Source organism: Lethenteron reissneri, chromosome 58 (genome assembly GCF_015708825.2).
Source record: "Lethenteron reissneri isolate LAM-NWPU_2019-01 chromosome 58, ASM1570882v1, whole genome shotgun sequence".
Classification (NCBI taxonomy): Eukaryota; Metazoa; Chordata; class Hyperoartia; order Petromyzontiformes; family Petromyzontidae; genus Lethenteron; species Lethenteron reissneri.
In genome coordinates, this window is record NC_083836.1 from 8,464,214 (window position 1) to 8,478,954 (window position 14,741).

A 14,741-nucleotide genomic window follows, 5' to 3' on the forward strand; every position below is an offset into this window, starting at 1 on the left:
TTTTGTTTGTATTTATGACTGCAGGTATTGCGGTCTATACAAACATGACTCCTTGCAAAAAGGTGTCAGTTTTGTTGCCAGATAGAAGGGTAAAGAACCAATTTTCATATTTTTACTGGCAAATGAGGTCCCCATAGTGTAAAAAAACATGTGTTTTGTTTACATTATCCGTCAATCATAAGGCATCCTGGGAGTGCATAATTCGAGCAGAATTTGGTTCAACGCAAGCAGCCGTCTGGAACACTCTTCCGATATTACGAAGCCACTGTAGCTAAGCACTTTAATCGCCTGGCAACAACACAGTCTAGACAGAAAAAACAATAATATAAGGATGCCAAATCGGAAGTACAAACTAAAATCCGGGAACTGAAGAACAACTGGTTCAGAAACAAAGCAGAAGAAATATAAAATGTTACATATTCCAATAACCCACATTAATTTTTTAAAGCAACCAAAGTCTTATATGGACCATCAAAACAGGGCCTTGCACCACTTCAGTCTAAGGATGGGACAGAAATCTTCAAAGACAAAAATGTAATCATCTCCCGCTGGCAGGAACACTTCAGCACTCTTTTCAACTGCAACGCTGTTGTAGACGCTTCTATATTATGTGAGATTCCGCAACACTCTACCCCTGAGAATTTAGCTGGAGAACCAACGATGCTTGAAGTGGCTAAAGCTGTCAAGCAGATGAAAGAGAACAAAGCTAGTGGGCTAGACCAGATTCCTGCTGAGATTACAAACATGGAGGACAACGCCTACTAGAACACCTGCACTCCCTCGTGGCCAGGGTCTGGAATGATGAAGACCTTCCCAACGAACTGAAAGATGCCATCATTGTCACCGTCTTCAAAAAAGGTGACAAGTCAGACTGTAACAACTCCAGAGGAATCTCTGTTCTTGCTACCACTGGAAAAATACTGACAAGAATCCTACTTAACAGACTCCTTCTTGAATCACAGAGTGTCTTTCGACCTGGCAGGGGAACCTCAGACATGATCTTCTCAGCCCGTCAACTCCAAGAGCAGTGCTAGGAGCAGAGACTACCACTGTACATGTCCTTCTTTGATTTGACTAAAGCTATCGATTATGTTAATCGTGATGCACTATGGAGAAACCTTCCAAGATATGGCTGCCCAACAAAATTTGTTAAAGTCCTCCGTCTGTTGCATGACGGTATGATGGCTGTCATCCTCTCTGATGGTGAAATTTCAGAGCCAATTGAAGTAAGGACTGGTGTGATGCAAGGCTGCGTTATTGCACAAACTCTTTTCTCCATCTTCCTGGTGGGAATGTGTCATCTGACAGAGAACAGACTTCCCAGAGGCATAAATATCACATATAGGACAGACGGGAACATATTCATCATCAACCGTTTCAGAGCCAAGTCGAAAACATCAATCACATCCGTTATTGAATTCCAACATGCTGATGATGTCCAAGTCAGTACCTGCTCAGAAGCTGACCTTCAGGTCATCGTCAACATATTTACAGATGCTTACAGCAGGATGGGTCTAACATTGAATACCAGCAAAACAAAGATCATTTTTGAACAAGCTCCAGGAGGACACCGACCACCCTCTACAATCATTACCAACAATGCAATACTAGAAAACGTTCCCAGTTTCCCATACTTAGGCAGCAATCTCTCTAGAAATGTCTTCATTGATTTTGAAATCCAACATCGGAGCTGGTGCTGCCTTTGGCAAACTTAAGAACAGAGTTTTTGAAGACCACGACATTACCACCAACACCGAAGTGGCTGTGGATAATGCTGTGATCATTCCAACCCTCTTATATGGTACAGAAACCTGGACCACTTACCGTAAACACGTAAAATCTCTCTAAATGTTTAATCAACGCTGTCTCAGAAAAACACTAAACATCACCTGGGAAGAAAGACAAACTAATATCTGTGTCCTGGAGCGATCCAACTCATCCAGCATAGAGGCCATCACGATGAAGCATCAACTCAGATGTGCAGATCACCTTGTGAGGATGAATTACTCGAAGCTTCCTAAGCAAATCTTCTATTCCCAGCTCAGCGATGGATCACGTGCCCCCGGAGGTCAAAGGAAGCGTTTCCATGACAACCTTAAAATGCACCTCAAGCGAAGCCACATAGATCCAAACAACTGGGAAATCTATGCTCTTGATAGACCATCATGGAGGGCCAAAAGAAACAATGTAACTCAGCATTTTGAGGCCGAGTGAAGAGAGTTGATAGCCAGAGACAACGAGCCATGGTCAGCCAGGTCCACCTCACAACACAGACAAGTGACACCTGGAGGGAAATCATACTCGACTACGAGACATCCCAGAAGAAGAAGAAGCGCTTTAAAATATCGATTTAAATATAGATTTTCTTTAGAGCTGCTGTACGTGCTTAGTTTGTTGTCCCCCCCCCGCTTCTCCGATGAGCACGGTTGGCTAGAAGTTTGGTGCGAAAGAAGTTCAACACACATTGTAACAAAGTGGGCCTTGTTTCAACTGCCGCGCCGGGAGATCGAACCGGCCACCTCTGGATTACTGTAAACTTAGAATCACAACGTAATTATGACGTCATTTTGACATTTAAAGCTGGCCCCAAACAAACTCGCCCCGCTACAATCATTCGCCACGTCGGCGCTCGGCGATGGAACAAAGTGAAACTCGAATACAACCGCAAAATCTCAACGGATTGACGAGGATCGTAGCGTCGCATGAATGATATGTAAATTCCTTTGTCAAGGTGCTCTCCTCCTCTAACTCCTGCTTAAATATACGCTGCCAAGCTTGGTGGTGTTCATTAGGTCGCTGTCTTTCCGACAGCCCTGTTCTTCACCTGAGGACTGCTGCTTGCGTTGTGGCCGAAACGTCGTGAAAATTGTATTTTATTATGTCTTATTTTTATTATTTTATTATTTCCCCTCTACGTGACTTTACCCAAAGAACCAAGAAGATTACAAAGTGCCCTTAAACAATTATTCGCAGTGGCGCTGTGGAAAAGAGGAAATAGTTTAACATAAACCACAGAAAGAAGAAGCGAGAAAGACGTTTGAAAATAACTAAAGAGAGAACGCCATTTTAAACTTATGTATTTTCAGCCGAGATTTGAGGATTTGTCGTGTCGTGGAAGTCCTGACCTCGAAGGGGCAATGAGTCCCAGAGTTTAGGTGCCGCAATTGCAAAGTCACGATCAACCCCAAGTGCGAAGCCTCGACCGTGGGACAGTGGGCACCGTCAACAGGTTCAGGACTGGTCACTGCCCATGCCTCGCCAACCTCCACCGATGGGACATGAGAGCGAGCCCCCTATGTGCCTGCCTATGGGGTGGAGCAAACCGTGCACCACATCTTATAAGTCTGTCCAATCCACAAACTCTGTGGAGCCCTGCTCACCCTCAACACAACAGGACCGGAAGCAACCGCTTAGCTTAGGGACTTTATATTCGCTAAATAAATACATAGTGAGCAATGCACAATCTGAGGATCTTAATGACCTTGATGGAATATGCGGCCGAAGGGAGGAGCAAGTCCATTTAAGGCCTTGGATACCAGCAAGAGAAATTAAAATCAATACGAGTATGGACAGGGAGCTAGAGAAGGGACAAGAGCACAGGTGTGACGTCATCCTTACAGGGCTGTGTACCAGTTAGATGTTAATCATCCCGTGATGTCATTAGCAAGAGTGTGCCAATGTGTGCTAGAGTCACGGTCTAAATTTGTCTTTTTTTATAATTTAAATGTAAATCACTCAATTGGATGTATACACATCAATCATCGCCTATTCCAGTCAAACACTTGGCAGGACCCTCCTGAAGAAAACTCAATGTTGGGTTCTGGGTAGACAGGAAAGCATCACTCTCTATTTTTCATATGTCCCTTAAACACTCACTTATTTTCCCTCGGCTGACACCCAAACTCCCTTTCTCCCTCGCGTCTCCATCACTTTCTCCAACCCTCTTGCCAACTTCACTGTGGCCTACCCATTTGTATTGCCAGGCAGCAGGAGAGGGGACGTTTACGTCGAGATTGAAAGCGCAATTCTAGGGAATTCTAGGGAATTGCGCTTTTGTGTTCAGTTTGTTGTTCTTCATCCTGCACCTCCGATTAGCGTGATTGGCAAGTACCTACAGTTGTGCGAAATAATTTCAACATACATGTAAACAAGTGTGCCTTGTTTAAAATGCCGCGCCGGGAGGTCGAACCAATCGGCGACCTCTGGAGTATTTGTACCCTCACAATCACCAGGTCATTATAACACAATTTTCACGTTTAACACTGGCCCTTCAAGATTCGCACCGTCAAAGTAATCCGCCACATCGGAGCTGGAAAAAGTGTAACTCGAATTCAACAGTCTAAATTTCCTTCGCCCCTTAAAACACTCACTCCTTTCCCCCTCGGCTTACCCCCAAACTCCCCTTCTCCCTCCCGTCGCCATCACTAACTCCAATACCTCTTCACCAGCTTACCTTCTCATTCATCGTCACACTCGCTAATTATCATCATCATCATCATCGACCACTCACTGCCACTTTCATCATCGTTTACTTCATCCATCATCGTCATATTCATCGAGCACTACCACCGTTCTCGTCCTCAACTCATCTCATCGCGCGCTTCTTCTGTACAAATACTTTGTTCAGCGCCTTAGTTAAGGCGCGATATGAATTAAAATAAGGTAGTAGAAGTGCCTGCACTAGACGCAGCTCTAGAGACCTGCCTATATCTGGGATGAACTCTTCCACACTGGCAAGAATTGTGAGCAGAGGTGAGAGGGTACAAACGTTACCCCTCCACACACGACCTCCCGATCGACTAACTGTGAACGTGCAACGGTCCATTACGCGTATCAATAAATTACCGGGTAGTTAGAGCCGTTAGCTGCCGATTACAACAACAAAAAACATTCAAGTACAACCATTCGGCTTTCACGATGCAAAACTTCCGATCGGCACGGTTGGCTACGTACGGCGCGAACGTTTTTAAAAAAAAATATCCAACACGTACGCACAAACATGCACGCGTGCAAAACATGTAACGGAGGAAGCAATCATGGAAAACCCACGTGGTCAGAAGACGTCCGAGTGGCAGCCGGGAGACCAGGAGTTCTCGCAGGGGGGGGCGCAACCCGTCCTCTCGCACTGAGCGCGATGGATCTTTGGATTCGAGACTTTGGCGTGAAGAGGAAGTCGGCGAGACTGACTCTTTTGGGGCGGGGGGGGGGGGGGAATGCGTCTTTGTTGCTGACGACACCGCTCGAGACCGAGTGCGGTGAGCTCCGCTCAGTTGCGTGCGCACGCGAGCTCCATTTCACGACTCTTCCTCTTCGCGCTGGGGCACACGCTGTGCGGTCATGGGGTTGGAAATGCGCTTCGCCGTCGACGATGCGAGTTCAACTGCCCGAAGAAGCTTGGAGAGAGCTGAATGGAGTTCAAAAGAACTCCCAAACACCCCACGCAGACGATCCCCTGGTTTAGATTTTCCACCAAACTCATGGTCCACCCTTAACCGCATCTGCACAAACCATGGCAGATGCGGAGACCTTATGCACAAATGTGCGACTGCGGTCATCCAGAACAGACCGTACGGCGTCTAACGATGCACTGACCGATCCACAGATACGAAGGAGACCTCACAGCGATACACTCCGCTGCTCCTGACGCGGTTATCCGGGCTTGGCCGCTTGAATGTGAAATCGTAGTTGGTGTTGCTCTGCATCTACACCGGCAGCAGCCATACGGAAGAAAAGGAAGCGACATTTTGTAACGTCCAGTGACACATTCAACGCGTTGTGAAATCAATGCAGGTTAAGAAGATGCAGCCAACGACCACATCACACGCACCTGGTCTCGTCAGCTCTCGGAAGCTAAGCAGGCTTTGAACCTGGACGGTGCATGGATGGGCAGCCACGATTGGCGCAGAAGGCGCAGCCCTGCAATGTCCCGTTCAGACCACTGCTGGCTGAACGGACTTCACTTCGCTTACGGGCAAATTCGAGAGGGTATTCCGGCCTTACTCATCCACTCTTGCCAGACGTCTTGGAAGAGGTGTGACTACCCACACTTTACCCCACCACCACCACACGTTGAGCTACCGATCGACTGCGCTGCGCCCATTTGTTCTGCTGCTGGGTGGACAGAGGCCGGTGGAGAGTGGATTTGAGAAACTCGCTCCCGTTGTTTCATCTGCCACGACGGGAGATAGAACCGGCGACCTCTGGATTGTCGAGTCCAGTGCGCCAACCATTCCCCCGGGCAGCATGTACGTACAGTTGAACTTCTTTCGCACCGTACGTAGGCACCCGTGCTAATCGGAGGTGCGAAAGCGTCCAGACGATCACTTAATAATAGGGTAGAATAACAGAATAAGAGCAGGGTTTATTTTTTTTTGTCCTATGGTGGAGTGAAGTCATATCGATATTATCATTATACGTACCTCACGGTAACACAGACAATGTATTCGTGACTATTCTGCTGGTGGGGTGGTTTTGTCTTCTGTTTGTTATCGGCCCGGTGTCACAGGGAATGGAAAATCACCGATTCACGAACCCGGGACGTGACGGACAGAAATCGCTGCTTGGAGAACCCGCGTCACGCGGAAGAGGGCGCACACTTGTGTGGAAACATCGTTTTGTGTTTCTATAGAGATTAGAAAACACTAACAATAAAAAAAAATAATGAGAGCCGAGCACAGACGTAACCGCAATAACCACAAACGTCACACCGGTGTCTTCAACCCATCGGAAATGTTTACATAACAGCAGCAACAAATACAAAAACCGTATTCCATCACCTCCCATTGGCACGGTGGGCTACGTACGGTGTTAAAGAAGTTCAACACACCTACATACAACAACGTGTCTTTGCAGATGATGCTACTGTTGCGTTGGCAGTGATGCACCAGCATAAACAACATCAACACTCAACGAATTCATCAATAACAGTGTGTGTGTGTGTGGCCTTCACGGAAACTATTTCCCCGAACGTCACCTGTTACAGATATAGTTTCCTTGTAAGGACACAGGGTTGTCAACAAACACAAGTTCTTTGTGTCCAGGAACGAGCTGCGTGAACAAGGCAGCCGCATCAACTCTGCCGGGGGCTCCAGAGGCTGCAGCCCCGGGGGAGGATTTGGATTTTAAGGCCCCCCCCCCCAAAATAATGATCTCCGAGTGCTCTACCGTGGTTCACGTGCAGCGGCGGTGCAGTACGGCCGACAGCTGAAGGTAATCTTTAAAGTCTCGGAATCGCTGTGTGTGTTTTATACTACCAGTTGCGTTCTGAAATAATAATACAAATACATTTTGATTTAAAGCTTTCGTGACTGCAGGGATTCATATTCTTTGTTCTTTCGGTAAATATTTTTTTTTATTTTAATTTTTTACCTCCGTGACTTTACCGAAAAAAAATCTAAGAATATGAATCCTTGCAATCACGAAAGCTTCAAATCTAGAATCTTTCGGTGAAGTCACGTAGAAGGGGAATAATTAAATAATAAAATATCAAACATTACAAATTCTCACGACGTTTCGACTGCAACACAAGCACCTGATGATGATTGCTTGTGTTGCAGTCGAAACGTCGTGATAATTTTTATTTTTTATGTTTTTATTATTTTATTATTTTCCTTCTACGTGACTTTATCGAAAGAACCAAGAATAATAACACAAGTAGTTTCTTTCAACTTAAATGTAGTGTAACGGTTAGTGTGTCCACGTTTAAAAAATAATAACAGTGAAGGGAAGGAATTGAAGTTGCAAAGAGGGGCTTCCCAAAATCTTTAACAGCGCCGGTCACCCATCAATTTGATTTCGTCCGCGTCAATTGGCGTGAAACGGTGGAGCGGTGGCGCAGTGGTCAGTGCCCTTGCACTCCAAAGCAGGCAACCAGGATTCGGTTCCCTGGACCAAGTCATCGTACCCCGCACCTGCCACCGGTCACCAACCCGCACTCACCCGCGTGACCCGCCCACCCTGCCACGACCCCCGCACGCACGGCACGTAGCGGGGACCCGAACGCGGCAGCGGTGGATTTTCGCAAGAGGCCGTGCGCTGTTCGCCGCGCGTCCATAGCACGCGCGTAGCTTGGTGAAGTAACGGGCATGGCTCGGTGAAGTAACGGGCGTGGCTCGGTGAAGTAACGGGCGTGGCGCGGTGAAGTAACGGGCGTGGCGCGGTGAAGTAACGGGCGTGGCGCGGTGAAGTAACGGGCGTTGGCTTGGTGAAGTAACGCGCGTGGCTTGGTGAAGTAATCGGCGTGGCGCGGTGAAGTAACGCGAGTAATGTTATCGAAACGGAAAAGCCCCCTCTCCCCCGCGGCATCGTTTTCAACAAGGACTGCGTTGTTTACGTTGACGTTTCATAGATACAGCGACATGTACAGTCCACGCATTTTAAATATATAATGATGACAACACAAAGAGAGATGATGCCGGGTGGCCTCGTGGTCAGGGCGCTAAGTTGGCACTGACTACCGAGATCCTGGCTTCGGCTCGGTTATGATGAATGACTGCACACAACAACAACAACAAATCCGCACCAGTAACGCAACGAGCGTGGGGGGCAGGGGGTGCTTTGTCCCACCCCCCTGGTGGCCAAAGCCACGGTTTGGGGCAATGGCGGAGCCAGGATTTTCAGGTAGGGGGGGCAACCCCTCCAGCAATGACAAATGATAGAGGCGTTGTTAGTAAGTAAGGACTTGTCCCTTGCTTTTTATTCGACGCGTGTGCGGCGATGGCGCAGCCATCGATCGAGGGTCGAATTCGAACCGTGTTGTGTGATCGGCATCGCGCTCGCTGAAGGTGTTGATGCCTTCAGGGAAGTCGTGTACTGTATACGCAACTGCGCACAATTCTGTGAGTCACTTATAACTGCTTTGCCGTTACTTATTGCCAATTATGGACTCAGACTATAGTCCTATCATCTCATAGAGTCCCAGGCACGTAATTATATGCTACACGGTGGCAGTGGGGGTCGCAAAATGCCGATTTATTACTTATAAACCCCAATGATCCGATCGATATTAGAGATTTAGATCGGATCATTGGGGGGGCACGTGCCACCCCCCTCTAGCTCCGCCAGCGGTTTGGGGCATCCTTGACAACCACCATGAGAGATCCACCATGAGATATTCTTCCAACGACAGTGTAAAAGAATAACAACGACAACACGTATTTAAATTGGAGCGCGCCTTCAAAGTTAAACGTTCTAGACCGCGAGCGTAACGATGATGCGATTAGGGCGATAGGAGCCGCGATATAGAATAGCCTCTGGGTGCCACGTGTGCCAAGAGACCGATTGCCACTGAAAAGCAGTCGCCAGTAAGCGAAGTGAAGGCCGTTCAGCTAGCAGTGGCCTGAACGAGACATTGCATGGCTGCGCCTTCACCTCTTTGCGTTGTCACCTTTAGTCCGATTCTAAAGGTTCGCAGAATCAGAAACCTTCCCGCTTATCTCGACGTGCCATCATTCCACCGCTCGACCGGAGCCCTTCCACGCCGTAGGAGGTCATATCGAACACACTTCACCACGCTTGTCAATGCGGGTTGGTGATAGCAAGGAGCATAGACACGCACCACAACGATGCAGTGCTCTGCACTGATCTTTGCTGCCCCCAACACGTAGACCCGCAAGCCACCGCTGTATTTATGTTGAACTTCTTTCGCACCGTACGTGGCCAAGCGGTCCGAAGGACGTAGGGTGAACATCGCTCTCTGTGGCAGGGGCGGGTGACAAAGCACTGCCCCTCCACCTACCCTCCCTCCCTCCCACTGTGTGGACCAAAGGTCACTGGACGGGACCTCGGAGGTAGCTCCGTGGTGTCCACTTCCGTGGGCCCTCCGATGGGTTGCGCCGCTGCGCGAGAGAGCTCGGAATGGATTCCTGTGTCTCCAGACCACCGCCGATGACGCCGATAGAGAAACCGGGATAGAATTTGGTGGGGAAAGACGAAATGTCACCAGGAGACGGCAGTACAGAAATTGATTCTTGATTTTATTTTAGTTATTTGTGCGGAGCTGTGCCACCCCCCCACCCCCCCGTCATATGCGTGGTGGGTTTTCTCCGGTGTCTGCCCACACGAAGCCAAACACTTACCCAGGGAGTCGACCGAACGTTCAGATGCAGGACCCTCCTGAAAAAAAGGTGTACAGACACTCAATGGGCATCTGCCTGGATAAATAAATGGAATCATTATTTATTTATGTATTACTTTTGAAAGATACCGCAAATGCGGAACATGGGTTTATCTCAGTAAAATGTGCATCCTTTTGCACAAGGTGTCCATTGTTTTGATTGGCGGTTTGCGGATCACGCAGGGATGGATCCCTATCACACAAACCTCCTCAGCAACGAGGCATCAATACGGCATCCTAACCAGGGCGGGAAATGGGAAGAGATTAATGGGGGAATTAATTAATTATTCCCCCCCACCCCCGTCTAGATCTGAGGAGTGGACGGGGGGGGGGCTTTGCTCTGTGTGTCTGTGGGTCTTTGTGTGTGTCTGTGGGTCTCTGTGTGTGTCTGTGGGTCTCTGAGTGTGTCTGTGGGTCTCTGTGCATGTCTGTGGGTCTCTGTGTGTGTCTGTGGGTTTCTGTGTGTGTATGTGGGTCTCTGTGTGTGTCTGTGGGTCTCTGTGCGTGTCTGTGGGTCTTTGTGCGTGTCTGTGGGTCTCTGTGCGTGTCTGTGGGTCTCTGTGTGTGTCTGTGGGTCTCTGTGCGTGTCTGTGGGTCTATGTGTGTGTTTGTGGGTCTCTATGTGTGTTTGTGGCTTTCTGTGCGTGTCTGTGAGTTTCTGAGCGTGTCTGTGGGTCTCTGTGCGTGTCTGTGGGTCTCTGTGTGTGTCTGTGGGTCTCTGAGCGTGTCTGTGGGTCTTTGTGTGTGTTTGTGGGTTTGTTTCTGAGTGTGTCTGTGGGTCTCTGTGTGTGTCTGTGGGTCTCTGAGCGTGTTTGTGGGTCTTTGTGTGTGTTTGTGGGTTTCAGAGTGTGTCTGTGGGTCTATGTGTGTGTCTGTGGGTCTCTGTGTGTGTCTGTGGGTCTCTGTGCGTGTCTGTGGGCCTATGTGTGTGTCTGTGGGTCTCTATGCGTGTCTGTGGGTCTCTGTGCGTGTCTGTGGGTCTCTGTGCGTGTCTGTGGGTCTCTGAGCGTGTCTGTGGGTCTCTGAGCGTGTCTGTGGGTCTCTGTGCGTGTCTGTGGGTCTCTGTGCGTGTCTGTGGGTATCTGTGCGTGTCTGTGGGTCTCTGTGCGTGTCTGTGGGTTTCTGTGTGTGTCTGTGGGTCTCTGAGTGTGTGTGTGGGGGTCTCTGTGCTTGTCTGTGGGTCTCTGTGCGTGTCTGTGGGTCTCTGAGTGTGTCTGTGCGTCTCTGTGTGTGTCTGTGGGTCTCTGTGTGTGTCTGTGAGTCTCTGAGTGTGTGTGTGTGGGTCTCTGTGCGTGTCTGTGGGTCTCTGTGTGTGTCTGTGGGTCTCTGTGTGTGTTTGTGGGTCTCTGTGTGTGTCTGTGGGTATCTGAGTGTGTGTCTGTGGGTCTCTGTGTGTGTCTGTGAGTCTCTGAGTGTGTCTGTGGGTCTCTGTACGTGTCTGTGGGTCTCTGGGCGTGTCTGTGGGTCTCTATGTGTGTCTGTGGGTCTCTGTGCGTGGTTGTGGGTCCCTGTGCGTGTATGTGGGTCTCTTTGTGTGTCCGTGGGTCTGTCTGTGGGTCTCTGTGTGTGTCTGTGGGTCTCTCAGCGTGTCTGTGGGTCTCTGTGTGTGTCTGTGGGTCTCTGCGCGTGTCTGTGGGTCTCTGTGTGTGTCTGTGGGTCTCTGTGCGTGTCTGTGGGTCTTTGTGCGTGTCTGTGGGTCTCTGTGCGTGTCTGTGGGTCTCTGTGTGTGTCTGTGGGTCCCTGTGCGTGTCTGTGGGTCTCTGTGTGTGTCTGTGGGTCTCTGTGCGTGTCTGTGGGTATCTGAGTGTGTGTCTGTGGGTCTCTGTGTGTGTCTGTGAGTCTCTGAGTGTGTCTGTGGGTCTCTGTACGTGTCTGTGGGTCTCTGTGCGTGTCTGTGGGTCTCTATGTGTGTCTGTGGGTCTCTGTGCGTGGTTGTGGGTCCCTGTGCGTGTCTGTGGGTCTCTTTGTGTGTCCGTGGGTCTCTGTGTGAGTCTGTGGGTCTCTGTGTGTGTCTGTGGGTCTCTCAGCGTGTCTGTGGGTCTCTGTGTGTGTCTGTGGGTCTCTGCGCGTGTCTGTGGGTCTCTGTGTGTGTCTGTGGGTCTCTGTGCGTGTCTGTGGGTCTTTGTGCGTGTCTGTGGGTCTCTGTGCGTGTCTGTGGGTCTCTGTGTGTGTCTGTGGGTCTCTGTGTGTGTCTGTGAGTCTCTGTGTGTGTCTGTGGGTCTCTGTGCGTGTCTGTGGGTCTTTGTGCGTGTCTGTGGGTCTCTGTGCGTGTCTGTGGGTCTCTGTGTGTGTCTGTGGATCCCTGCGCGTGTCTGTGGGTCTTTGTGCGTGTCTGTGGGTCTCTGTGCGTGTATGTGGGTCTCTGTGCGTGTCTGTAGGTCCCTGCGCGTGTCTGTGGGTCTCTGTGCGTGTCTGTGGGTCTCTGTGCGTGTCTGTGGGTCTCTGTGTGTGTCTGTGGGTCCCTGCGCGTGTCTGTGGGTCTCTTTGTGTGTCTGTGGGTCTCTTTGTGTGTCTGTGGGTCTCTGTGCGTGTCTGTGGGTTTCTGTGTGTGTCTGTGGGTCCCTGCGCGTGTCTGTGGGTCTCTTTGTGTGTCTGTGGGTCCCTGCGCGTGTCTGTGGGTCTCTGTGTGTGTATGTGGGTCTCTGTGTGTGTCTGTGGGTCTCTTTGTGTGTCTGTGGGTCCCTGTGTGTGTCTGTGGGTTTCTGTGTGTGTATGTGGGTTTCTGTGTGTGTCTGTGGGTCTTTGTGTGTGTCTGTGGGTCTCTTTGTGTGTCTGTGGGTCCCTGTGTGTGTCTGTGGGTTTCTGTGTGTGTCTGTGGGTCTCTTTGTGTGTCTGTGGGTCCCTGTGCGTGTCTGTGGGTCTCTGTGTGTGTCTGTGGGTCTCTGTGTGTGTCTGTGGGTCTCTGATAGTGTCTGTGGGTCTCTGTGTGTGTCTGTGGGTTTCTGTGTGTGTCTGTGGGTCTCTGTGTGTGTCTGTGGGTCTCTGTGTGTGTCTGTGGGTCTCTGTGTGTGTCTATGGGTCTCTCAGCGTGTCTGTGGGTCTCTGTGTGTGTTTGTGGGTCTCTGTGTGTGTTTGTGGGTCTCTGAGCGTGTCTGTGGGTCTCTGCGCGTGTCTGTGGGTCTCTGTGTGTGTCTGTGGGTCTCTGCGCGTGTCTGTGGGTTTCTGTGTGTGTCTGTGGGTTTATGTGTGTGTCTGTGGGTCTCTGTGTGTGTCTGTGGGTTTCTGTGTGTGTCTGTGGGTCCCTGCGCGTGTCTGTGGGTCTCTTTGTGTGTCTGTGGGTCCCTGCGCGTGTCTGTGGGTCTCTGTGTGTGTATGTGGGTCTCTGTGTGTGTCTTTGGGTCTCTTTGTGTGTCTGTGGGTCCCTGTGTGTGTCTGTGGGTTTCTGTGTGTGTATGTGGGTTTCTGTGTGTGTCTGTGGGTCTTTGTGTGTGTCTGTGGGTCTCTTTGTGTGTCTGTGGGTCCCTGTGTGTGTCTGTGGGTTTCTGTGTGTGTCTGTGGGTCTCTTTGTGTGTCTGTGGGTCCCTGTGCGTGTCTGTGGGTCTCTGTGTGTGTCTGTGGGTCTCTGTGTGTGTCTGTGGGTCTCTGATAGTGTCTGTGGGTCTCTGTGTGTGTCTGTGGGTTTCTGTGTGTGTCTGTGGGTCTCTGTGTGTGTCTGTGGGTCTCTGTGTGTGTCTGTGGGTCTCTGTGTGTGTCTATGGGTCTCTCAGCGTGTCTGTGGGTCTCTGTGTGTGTTTGTGGGTCTCTGTGTGTGTTTGTGGGTCTCTGAGCGTGTCTGTGGGTCTCTGCGCGTGTCTGTGGGTCTCTGTGTGTGTCTGTGGGTCTCTGCGCGTGTCTGTGGGTTTCTGTGGGTTTCTGTGTGTGTCTGTGGGTTTATGTGTGTGTCTGTGGGTCTCTGTGTGTGTCTATGGGTGTCTGTGGGTCCCTTTGCGTGTCTGTGGGTATCTGTGTGTGTCTGTGGGTCTCTGATAGTGTATGTGGGTCTCTGTGTGTGTATGTCGGTCTCTGTATGTGTCTGTGGGTCTCTGTGTGTGTTTGAGGGTCTCAGTGTGTGTCTGTGAGTCTCTCTGTTCGTCTAGGGGGTATATCTCTGAGTTAAATAGAAAAAAAGACGAATCCTCGATTCCTTCAGGAACGCAGTCGGGTTCAAAATGTGTATGTATGTATATATGTTGAACTTTTTTCGCACCCTACGTAGCTAACCGTGCTAATCCACCACTGAGTTCCAGGGCGTCCCGGCCCATTTCCACCACTGATCCTCACAAGCTGCCGATGCGGGCTCGGGAGCGTTCTCCTCTTGAATGAGTTTGGATGTTCTCCTCGCTTTGGGTTCCTGACACGCGGAAAAAAAAATAAAGTACTTAAACATCCCTGCCAGAAACCACCAATCCTGTAATATCTTGGAACACCCATTGAGTCGTCTTGCCTGCATACAGGTTTCAACATGCGGACACAATACACAGCGTCCACAATGACTCCATCGGCAGGTCACGAGTGGCGGGGTGAAGTGTGCGTACTCGCACCGCCGTGTACCTGTCCCCTTGTTTAGCGCAGTATCGTTAATGGAATGTGTTGAGTGTTTTTACGTGACCGGGCAAACGCCCTGGTCAGACACGGGAACAGAGAGCAT

General features: G+C 50.0%; 1 protein-coding gene across 1 annotated transcript in view; it reads right to left on the reverse strand.

The window, feature by feature from the left end:
- The window catches only part of LOC133357462 (uncharacterized), a 77,501-nt gene that overhangs the window by 48,619 nt on the left and 14,141 nt on the right, over positions 1-14,741 (reverse strand). The gene's annotated exons all lie outside the window — the stretch shown is intronic.